This window comes from Temnothorax nylanderi, unplaced genomic scaffold (assembly GCF_030848795.1).
Source record: "Temnothorax nylanderi isolate EJ_2023f unplaced genomic scaffold, tnyl_v1.0 TNYL_tig0022_pilon, whole genome shotgun sequence".
In the NCBI taxonomy this organism is placed as follows: Eukaryota; Metazoa; Arthropoda; class Insecta; order Hymenoptera; family Formicidae; genus Temnothorax; species Temnothorax nylanderi.
In genome coordinates, this window is record NW_027249084.1 from 198,812 (window position 1) to 210,930 (window position 12,119).

Sequence of the window (12,119 nt, forward strand, 5' to 3'; positions counted from 1 at the left end):
TTCTACATAACCAGTAGATGTATCCTGCACAACAGAAATAACTGTACCAATTGTACCATTTACGAGGCTCAAAGAGGCATCAATATTGCGTCTTATTATAACTTTCGCTCCAATTTTAATTGTAATTTGTTTTGATAGCCCAGCTGTATTAGTATTATCGTCTTCATTATCCGTTAATTGCTTTACTACTGTTTGTCTAACATATTTACTACATTCAAACGTATCTTCAGCAATTAATAATATTTCTTTTGAAGCAATACGACTATTGCTTCTTAACATTCACAACACTGTTAAGAACATCGCACAAATGACGAGTAGGCAGTAAACAAACAGTATCAGACGGCAAATTATCAATAAAATTACATAATTCGTATAATCTTGCATCGAAAGACTCACCTTTCAATGATATTTTTCTTTTCTCGAGAATCTCAGAATCAGAAGTTGTCAATAAATCAACACGAACTCTCGAGAGTAATTCACGATAAGATCCGTCTCCTTGCTGATGCATATTGATCGTCAGTTCATCATATTGAAACTCTTGCCACAAGCATTCCTTATTAGTAGTCCCCACACAGTTAATATATTTATCAAATTCTACTTTTGATAATGGAACAAAGACAAAATCTTCGTACAGGAGGTAATTGAAGCAGATTTCCAAATAAAAGAACATGCTTTCGACCAAAGAAATCGTCATCCGTGGTATCAAATATTTGACATAGTCGTAAATTTATGTACATCAAAGTTAAATTAGATATCATTGACACTTCATCAATTATAATAAGAATAACATCTTTGAGATTTGCTCGGTGCTGCTACAGCAGTGTTGAGATTTTGTTTTATCCAGCATTTAATTGTTTTAATTAAGAAACTTTTACCAGTACCTTTTTCTCCACTAACGTATACTCGTAATGGTTCATCCGACGATGTTACGGTGTTGATCACTCTGTCAAATACTCTTCTTTAATCTGCGTTCAGATTTGAAATCATTTCAGGTACATCGATTTCCTGATCTAATTTGTCACTAAGATCCTTAAAATCTTGCATCGTTTCACCAGCCTCAATATTTTGAACACCTATTGGATTATCAGGATCATCTTGAGACTCATGCTGTTTTTCCAAATCATCTAAATGTTGTTCAACTAATTGCTTCGCAGTTTCAAATGCTTTTTGCAATTCCTCTAATTTTTCATAATACTGCAATGCTTCTATAAGATATAACTTTCCCTTGTGAAATGATTCTGTATAAGTATCACATACTCGTATCACATAAGTATCACAGACTCGAGAAGAAGGACGAAATGATGCTCGCAAGCGTCGTGACGACAATTTTTGTTGGATCTTGTTGAGTGCGAGAGGATATCGTTTGTTTCATTTTAAGTGAATAAATTGATACACAGCCGTAGTGCTGTAACTCGCGACGTTTTACCGAAATGACGCAGTTTCTGCCACCGAATTTGTCTCGAGCGTAGACGAAGAGAACGTGCGGAGCAAGTTCATATAAACACAGAGACAGGTGAGTGGCAAGGAGTGAAATATTAATTAACAAGATATGAAAGAAAGAATAAATTGATATACAGCCGTAGTGCTGTAACTCGCGACGTTTCACCTAAATGACGCAGTTTCTGCCACCGAATTTGTCTCGAGCGTAGACGAAAAGAACGTGCGGAGCAAGTTCATATAAACACAGAGACAGGTGAGTGGCAAGGAGTGAAATTATTAATTAACAAGATATGAAAGAAAGAATAAATTGATGATGATTTAAACATGAGCAGTAATGAAAAGAAATAATTTTTCGGCTGCATATTGACATCATATCTATAGTGATTAATAAGACATCCACGCTGTCGCCGTTTCAGATAATAACCATTCTCCATCATGTAGTATTCAATATTTTTACCTCGTGGTTTATTTTTCGAAATATCATACCGCTGTGCAAACTTATATAAAGACATGGATTTCAATTCTTTCGGTCTCTGTGGATAATGATCATCTATTATAGATGGACAAAATATATTTGTAGAATCTCAGTTAAGAGCTTCAATTTCCTCAGGTTTTAACTTTTCTACGTCGTATCAAGAGACACGGTAGTGTCTCGCGCCAAGTACGCGCGGAGCGAGACCGACCGTGACTCTTTTACGCGAAGCGACGATTATTTCTCTCACTTCCCGTCCATTGCATATTGATTCGTAAACGCAAGTTGTCAGTTTCTTGCAATTCTGATTGTCCATGTTGGCGAGATTTATCAGAACGCTGGTCACACCAACATTCGCCAACACGCACCTTCTGTTTTGCGCGAAGTCGTCATTCAGATTCAGATTCAGATCACACGTGGGAAAATAATATTCAACAAACTTGACCAATTCTTCTAATTCGGGTATGACTTCCCCTTCTTCCGGATAAGATGCGTTGCATAGATTCAACAACGTTATAACTGTACTGTAAAGTACTGACGGATCGTCAGTCTTGGCAAGCTTGATATAAGGCTTTGATATAAGGAGTTCTTTTAACCACACTAAAGCATCAAAAACCTTGTTAACATCTACCATTTTTTCCCAGATAATTTTTTATTTTGTCGGAATAGCTCCAACACGTACAAAGTACATTTCGTGATTGGTATTAATTGAATCAGTATCAGGATATTTTGTTCAATGTTTTTTGTAAAAGTAACGGTAAATGAAACGTTCTACCTTTTACTTTTTGTACCATTTGTCTGTGAGGCAATTTCTTGTTACTAACAGGTTTCATTGTAACGACAGTTTGAAAAGCTTTAGCTCTTTGTATAAGAATTTTTTTAAACTGGTTAAGACATGATATTACTTTAGGTGGATCATGTACAAAAAATCATTTAAAACGCAATACGCAGGCATTAATCCGTCACGGAATTTTTTTTCACAGTAATGACATATGTATTGCGGAGTAATATTATGTTTTTCTAAATGTGCCATTAAATCTCTCCAAATTGGAATATCTAGTTGTGCTTTAAGCTTATTAAATTCAGAGACACTTCTTTTATATAAAAGTCTCTCACATGATGCACAAACACATGTCAAGGTGTGTCCATGGAGCGTTTAATAAAAGCCTTAAATACGTCTTTAAAGCGAGACATGATTTCATCTTCACTCAAAGTAGTACGATTCTGCTGATGTTTGTACATATTTGCTTTTTGTTGTGCCGAAATTATAATTTCGTTTAATGTGTCTGAATCAACAGAAGTTAAAGCCTTCTCCAGATTTAACATTTTGTCGTATAAACTTGTCATTTGATAAATTAAACGTTTAATATATCTCACCATTGGAAAATGAGGTGATAATAATACAACAGGAAAAAATAGAGCTTTGCAAAGAAATTGTGCCACACTTAGGCAGCGCGACGATCAGAACCCGTGATGACATGGCCAAAGTCGCAGCGCAAAATATTATCAACGGTCTTAGGGGCGAAGACTTGGTATACCTATACCTTTACCCTAAATCCATTTTCTTTGTACGTTGTGCATTATATTTGTCACTTTATTTATTCAAAAATGTTATTAGAAACAATGGTTTAATCATATACGATTTAATAAGATTCTCTTTGATTCTTCTTCAGATTGCACAAGTGTAATCACTTGACTAATCCCAATTTGCAAAGAGTTGTATCATCAATGTAATAAGCATGTGTGTGACCCTTTCTATCTGAATTCTTTATTGTACATGTATGAATTTTTGTAACAATTGTGGTATTTTCTTTAAAGTACAGGTACATATCGTTTTGGGAAATTTTTCATAACGATCGATTAGAAACGGATCAATTTTACACAAGACATTGCATAACCATGATTTTTTGGCTCGTGCCTGTTACAAAAGTAATACATTTATAGTTTTACCTTTCTTAACAGTTGTGATGAAGTAATGTTACGATATGTGTCGATAAAATAATTTTTGGATGAAGCTGTATGTCGCGATGTGCCACATAATGCACATATTTTATCGTCAATTATAGAGCATTCATCGGCAAGAGTCAAGCACACTTCTAATTTCTTTTTAAGTAAAGCTAATATTTTAGAGATCTTGCTGACAAAACTATTTTGAATACGCATACACCAACGTAAGATTCTTTCGGTTTCTAATCGTCTTTCAGTAGGATTTTTAATATGAAATTTGTTTTCAATGTCTTCAATTGCCACAGGAATAAGAAATTGTATATGATTTCGTGACCAAAACTTTGCATATCTTCTACGTGTAGTAATATTTTTGGCAATATCGCGATTTTTGTTTGCAGGTACGTATTTAGAATTCTTTCTCTCATAATATCGCTTATTATAAAGCCATTTACGATCAAAATATTTTCTTTGTCTATCTCGTTCTTGCTGAGAATGTATAAGATAATGTTTTCGCTTATTAAGGCGATTATTTGCTAAGTTGTCTTTATACTGACGTCGTCTTTTAACACGATTGTTTTCTGAATTCTGATATCGACGCCGTTTTTTAGCACAATTATTTTCTGACGAGTCTTGTTCCTCTCGACAACGTTTCTTAGCGTGATTAATTTTAGTATTATTAACACAATTGTTTTCTGAATTCTGATATTGTGCGAGAGTGCGCGGATACGCGAGTGATAGCGTGAGAAGGACAAGCACGAGGAGACACAGTTTAAGAAGTCAATAAGTACACTAAAATTTGTATTATATTACAAATAAAATTAATACAGACAATATGTACAGGTTCTTTTCCTTTCAGCAGATAAGCCGTAACAAAAGCGCGCACAGAATTGAGTACGGCGTGCACGAAGCAGCAAAGCGTGTTCGCGAAGCGAGATAGCGAAGATTCGTATTCGAGCGAAAGCGCGAATTCTAGGCGGTGTATTAAAGCGGTTTTACTTCCGGTGAACTGCGAGCAGGAGAATCTCTCCGTCGAAGCAAGCTCTTTTGTAAACGAGCTTTCTCTCGGCAATCACCAATAGATTTAAAACGTTGGCGGTGACCTCAGGTCTTTACGTGCGATTGGCGGCCAAAGGGCCCGCCGCGCATTGATTCGCACCTGACATTCGCGAGGCGCGAATTGTGACGAGCGATTGGCAATCGGCTGCCTACGTCACCGCAACGTGCCGAATCGAGACGAAATATTGGTAACCGGCCGTTAGCACTTGTTGTTTGTCACGCCGACAATGTTTATAACGTGGGTTTTTCTGGTCGCACAAGAACATAGAAACAGCGTTCGAGAAACGTCTTGAAAATTATAGATAAAATATGTTCTTGGAAAAGCCCATGTTATAATGCAAAGCACAAAGAAGTTGCATATGATTATATATTTTCTTGAATAACTAAGGCACACGCATTGTGTGCCTTTTCGTGCGACGAAATCTATTCACGCTATGAAATCGCGATCTCAAACAGATATCGTCGCCGTTTTTTAGCACGATCATTTTCTGACGAGTCCTGTTCCTCTCGACAACGTTTCTTAGCGCGATTAATTTTAGTATTATTAACACAATTGTTTTCTGAATTCTGATATCGACGCCGTTTTTTAGCACGATCATTTTCTGACGAGTCCTGTTCCTCTCGACAACGTTTCTTAGCGCAATTATTTCCAGTATTACTAATGTTTTTACAAGAATCTTTCTGAGATAAATGTCTATTTATACGTAGAGCAGTCGCTTTAGCCTCTCTATCTCTTATTACTGCTAATAGAAGCACCGTTTGAGCATTACTTTGTGAATCTTGAGGAAAATGTTCAATTGATTCGATTCGAAAATCTTCAACAAATGTGAATGCATTATGTATGTATGAAAACTTTATTGCCATTCCCCGTAGGGTTTACAATCTATTTGCATTTGGCGTTTTTAAAGGGACGTACCCAACCCTTTACAAAAACTCGCTCCCCCATAACCTGGCCATTTTGCGACCTTACAATTTTTTCCTATTTTCCTACCCTCCCCCCTCTTCCTCCCCCCTCTGCTTTTTCAGTCTCCCTTCTTTACTTCTCGGTTCTTCCATATTTGGCCCACTCTCTCCTTCACCTCTCCCCCTTATCATCGTCGGATTCCATGAGAAGCTTCTCCTCCATCCCTCTTGAGATTTCGTCCTCCTCCGATCTCTCTATACTCCTACGTACATCTCTTCTTCCTTCCGCTCTCTCTTCTCTCTCCTCTCTCTCTCTCTATCTCTCCTTTCCACCGACTTGTCCTCATGCATCTTTACCCCTATGCTGTTCCCTGCCTTTCTCCTCGCCTCCAACACCCGCCACTTCTCCTCCTCATCTCCCAGCTTCACCAATATTTTCAGCCAAACTCCTCTCTGCCCCACAACTATCACCTCCCTTACCGTCACCTTCACTTTCAACCCTTCCGTGAAGAGCTCCTTCACTTTCTCCCAATTTGACTTCTTGTCTCCCCATTTCTCCTTCTCGACCCTCAAAATTACAGTGAATGCATTATTCTATGATCATATCTAACTTTGTCAGGTTTAATATTAAACAATAATGAAACCGCAAAAGTTATAGCAAAAACTCCGCAATCATTATAGTTTGGTTGATATTGCACAGTAGGAAATTCTACAGAATGTTTCTCAAAGTTGTATGTTGGAAATAATTTTCTCAACAATACCTCATGATGTTCGTGCAATTCTTTTTTATTTAGTGAATCATAGATATATATTTTTATTGTATTGTAATAACTACATACGCAATGTTCATTTATATTTTTAATTTTTGGATCCGTACAATTTAATGGAGCTGACGAACTGTGCAATATTTGTATATGTTTTCTATCTTCTGGTATACGTTGAATAAATTGAGGCAATTGGTTTCGCTATGTTCCGACAGGTTCATAATCTGAACAACTTCGCAAAAGTGTATGGAAAAATTCCATATGATCGTCCGTAATCCATTGGCCTCGAATAATTATATCTTTTTCTTTAGGCTTTAAAATTACTTTCTTTTCTAAATTCTGTTTGGATCGCTGTCGCTTTATAATAGCGCGATTGTTTAAATCCTGTTGCTCTACACGAGATTTTATAGCATAATTACTTTCAAAATGTGTTAGTAAGAAGCTCACTTCTGAGCCTGCTGTCTTGTTAAGTTTGAGAAAGTAAGTACTTCTAGGATTTTAACGTAGAGAGACTGTGTATTTCGATTGTATCTTAGAATGAATATTTAATGGCAAATTATCGTATAATAGTCAGAACGTGGTATTAGCAGATTTGGTACATGAAAATATGCTGTATGAAATATAATAAAAATCAAACAATTATTATAGAACAATCTTTTCTTTCTAATTGTTACAGTATGTACCTTTAATTGTGTATATGTAACTTTGGACAAACGTAAAAAGGTTCCTTAAAACGAATAATTGTAATGAACACTCACTTGTGAATAGCATTGACGTAATCAAACCAACTACGAATGGTTATTTATCAAAGAAAGGATAGTTCTGGTTAATCATACAAAATAATATAAACAAATGTCATTGAGAATGTAATTGAAATAAGAATTGAAATAATGTATCAAACTTTCTTTTATGCATAAATAGTAATCATTGGTATCTTAAACAAACTATATGAAGTTTCATTTACTTGAAATTACAAGTATCTCATCACAGAAAAGGCGAGCACTGTGCACAACTAGATAAATTGTATAATTTATCTTATTTGAGAGCAATCGTATGCCATCACTCTTCGATTGATACATTAATCCAACAGAAAGAACACAATCTTAAACATAATACATCGCAAAATGATCAAGCTCAGATTACAATAGAACAAATCGATCAAGAGTAATATTGTTAGAACGCAATCATATAGTTATCTTATGCTCGTAACATTACACGGGGATTTTAACGAAGCTCGAAGGCGACGGACGCACTTCTAATATCGACAGTGAAAGAATAATCTAATTTATGTGTCTTATTTATTACATGAGAATGATCTCACGACTATTAGCAATTTACAAAGCAATCGTTATTATAAGAAAATGGTTGCAACCAGAGAGTAAAATAAAAGAAAGTACTGAGCTCAGATTTCCATGTTTGTAAAGCCAGAAGGCTTCGTTCGTTTGAGGATGTACTCCCTCTTGTCCGTACTCGTTAATTCCTGAAACCAAGATCGTAAGATAGTCGGCTCTAATAATCCGATACCTCATGCTGATCGTTGATTAGCATCTCTCACAAGTGATCTGTGGTTTCGCAGGAAAAGAATGAGTTACCTTTTACACAGTAGAATTCTTCGAGTGAAGACAACAATCCTTATTGCAAGGATATTTCTTAGTGTAAGCCCGACAGGGTATCCGCTAGTCGACCAGTATGGTCTAATGGCCGTTCTTTCCTTCGTGCAGGAGGATGATACAACAATGGCGTCAAGTCCGGCCTTGTGGTAGCACAAGGCAGTAATGGCGAGTCGTGCTCGTGACCGATATAATTCCGTGGCGTGTGATCCGTTTAATGTCCCGTATATGTAACGGGCCGTCAGCTCTTCGATCGTTAGCTTCAATCGGCTAATAGTATGACGCAACAAAGAATTAATATCTCGGCACGATTAGTCTTCCAGAAATCTCTACCGAATCATCTTGCACTCGAGAACGATGATACTTCGCATAGAACCCGGAAACGAATGCTCTCGCTAAGCGACGATCTCACGCACGTCCGCTTCGCGCCCGCGCTGTAACGCCATGCTCTCTCGCGGTCAATTTCCGTAGCGCCACGCCGTCTGCGTGCGCGCGCACATTAATAGTGACTTTACGTTGAACGCGTGAGTCGTTTTACCGACACAAGTCTCGCCATCTGCCGTATCTCGAACGAATTACAAACTATACTAGAACCACAGATGGTGGACTACACACAGTCTCTCTATCTCTCTATTTTCACTACATATTAAACAAAATGTGTCCTTGCACTTTTAGCAATCGCTTCAGTTTCTGTCGCTTTTATTATCGCTAATGAAAGTACTCTTTGAAAAATAGCACATTGTGAATCTTGAGCACGATTATTTGGTAAATTCTGTTTACATCATTGCCGCTTTGTAGCGCGATTTTCTAAATCCTGTTTTTCTGCCCGACATTCTTTAGCGCAATTACCTTCAAAATGTCTTCTCATACGTTGAAGAGTCGCTTTAGCCTCTCTATCTCTTATCACTGCTAATGGAAATACTTTTTGAGGATTAGCACATTGCAAATCCTGAGGAAAATGTTCAGACAACGCGAAACTCCGGTTTCAGTGTTACCAACGTTGAAAAACTAATTTTAGGTTCTATGTAGTGGCGTATGTCCGTACACGTACACACACCACTGAATTGCTCACGCGGACGCACCGAAAGAGAGATACGGCCTGAAAATGCTTTTTGGCCTTCCGTAGCAGAAGGCAGTAATGTATCAAGGCTAATAAGCACCCGCTTTTTATAAATTACATATATTCTTATGCACACATGTGCGTATATATATATAATATGTTTTTTAAGATGCCGCTACCCAAACATTAGAAGCGTCCAAAGGAGTGTTCTTCATATGTAAGGATATGATATAATACCTTCAGAATCTTTCCACGGTAGGCAGACAAATCGCCCAATTTTTTCAGCTTGATTTCATACGATTGCCCCTGGTTCAGATACGTCAGCGTCTCTTCATTAACCTTGGTAGCGATGCTGGTAGCGGCTGCTAAGACGTACTGAAATCTAAAGGGAAATTTTGCGATATATACATACTTCATTTTTACGTAATCCATTATATAAAAATTAAAAAAATTAATATTTCTCCACCGTATTACAAATAGAATGTTTTACTAAAAGAATATAAAACTTTTATCGACTGAAATTTTAACAGAAGCTTTGAAATCTCGATAGCTGCTTCGATTGAAAACAGTACGTGAATAAAAGTTACATAATTCTTAGGCCTGGGGTCGGGATGACTCGTGTGCAACGGGTGCAACGGGTGGACGACGACGATTCGCACGATATACCAGAGCTGACGTGATGATGGTTCACGCTGGAATGACCGGTTAAACTACCCGACGAGCTGCCGTGATGGTGGCCACCCAAGGGTGTCGTCGATAGGCTGCTGTTGACGTTGACCACGTGCCGATGCACCGTGGGCGATCCACCGTGGTTCATCATGCTCGAGTTCGACGACGCGCCGCTCAGAGCACCCGAAGCCCCGTGATGATCGTTGGGAAAAGCAGGACTCGAATGGTGAGCCAAACTGGAGCCGACGTTGAGCCGATGATGACTGTGAGGGGAGTTCAGGTGGTTTATCGTTGTCGGCGATAGGCACCGCCGTTGGATGATAATGGCAGAACTAGTTTGATTCATGGAATTGGAACCTGTGATAACAACCAACTCATTAAGGCTCCTGGATGGTCACCGCGGCCATGTTGAATTCTTACTATCGAGGCGAGGAAAACACTCAATTTTGTCGTGCATGCCATTTTCAAATAAAAAGACATTTCAATAAAACATCACTATAGATCGTTTCAGAACACTTCCGAAATTGACCGAAAACTATCCTTTTCCCTCGACAATAAACAAACAGCCATAAAACGAAGCCTAAACATACGAGAAAACAGCCGTTTAACGACTATCGAAAGGAGGTGAAAACGATCCTTCCGCATGCAAATCTTACTTTTCGGTCAATTTTACGATTTTCACGAATACGTTAAACGTTAGAGCACAAGTACAGAGCGAATAATAAAGAAATAGCATGCACGACAAAATAGGTTGTCAACATGTCACAAAGGACAGAATTCTCCATTGGAGAGAGTTCTTATTTCTGCCGTGACGGTACGTCGCCACCGTCAACGCAGAGTTCTCGGCTCAGCGACCAGCAGCCTTAATATACTGTAATAATTAATACGAAGATCGCAAAAATAGGAGATACAAACCAGATCCGCTCAGAGGACCAGAATTTCCATGGACATGGCTGGTGAGACTAATTGCCAGATTTCCATGATGATGTCCGTTCATTTCTTTGCACGTGTGTGTGATGTGTCCCGGATCCATGATGGTGAGTAACGTTTGTCTCTGCGTTACTATGATGATGATACGTGTGCTGTCGCTGGTGTTGCTGAAAGCCCATCAAGCCTTCGTCCAGATTCGTGTTGTTCCTAAAATTGTCGGCGTGCTTGTAAATGTGGCCGTGTATGTCGCCATGGAAATGTTCATGTACCTTACGCTCTACCGCCTCGTGATGATGCTGGTAAGAATTCAACACCTGCTGCACATTCTTTAGCTTCTCCTTGCTGGAGCTCTGCTTCTGCAGCGACAAGCCGGCGTGATCTTTCAACTGCTTATCTAATTCTTTGCCGGTCGTCTCGAGTAAATTCGGCTTTGTCTCCAGCAAGGGACTAGGACTCGAGGTCAAACTGTGCTGGTTGTCTTGCAGAGTCGATGTTTCCTGGACTCTTCGAGCCGCCTCGAAAGCCAGATTGTGAGACAGGTCCAAGTTACGCGGACTACACGAAAGATTATGCTTGTGAAGAGACAACAACGAGCTCTGACCATTCATGGATCTAGAATTAGACAATATGTTCGCTTGATGTTCCAGGAGATCGACGTTCCTAGCATTGTCGAGACTGATCTGCGATTTATCTTGATGGGGACTCCAATATTCGTACCGGCTCGAAAACATTCTGTAAGGTCTCCAGATTTCGTGGGAAATTTTGATTGTTAGAGATCCTGGTGCTATTCATATTCCTTTCCATTCTGTCCCTCCTGGGGTCCATATTGTTGATTGTGGAACACTGACAGGGATGCTGTGGATTTTCAGGCACGTCCAGATCGCTAATTAATTCTGGTTGAGACATTGGGAGGACGACTGAGCATTGTGTGAAGATTTTAAGAAGGCACTGAAGCGGTTTATTACGCGTTTATCTTGTTAAGCATTGTTACGGATTTTAATCGCAAGTTTATTATGCTAGGCATGAGAAAACATCAGATTGTAATTTAAATAGATAATTAATTGTAGAAGATCACGAAATTGCAAAGTCAGTATGCCATGAAACTAATAACTAAACTATATCATTCAGGATGTAGGTGAAGATTTTTTCCATCTCACTTAACGTCCCATCCTAATCTAGTTGGCCGAATTTATCTAGAGTTATACGCAAACAATTGGGATGCGCGAGTGAGTTTCGCCACTGTATTGCCAACCGCAAAGCATCGTTTA

General features: G+C 38.5%; 1 pseudogene; it reads right to left on the reverse strand.

The window, feature by feature from the left end:
• Positions 1 to 960: 960 nt before the first annotated feature.
• Positions 961 to 11,757, reverse strand: LOC139769517 (uncharacterized; annotated as a pseudogene).
• Positions 11,758 to 12,119: the final 362 nt, after the last annotated feature.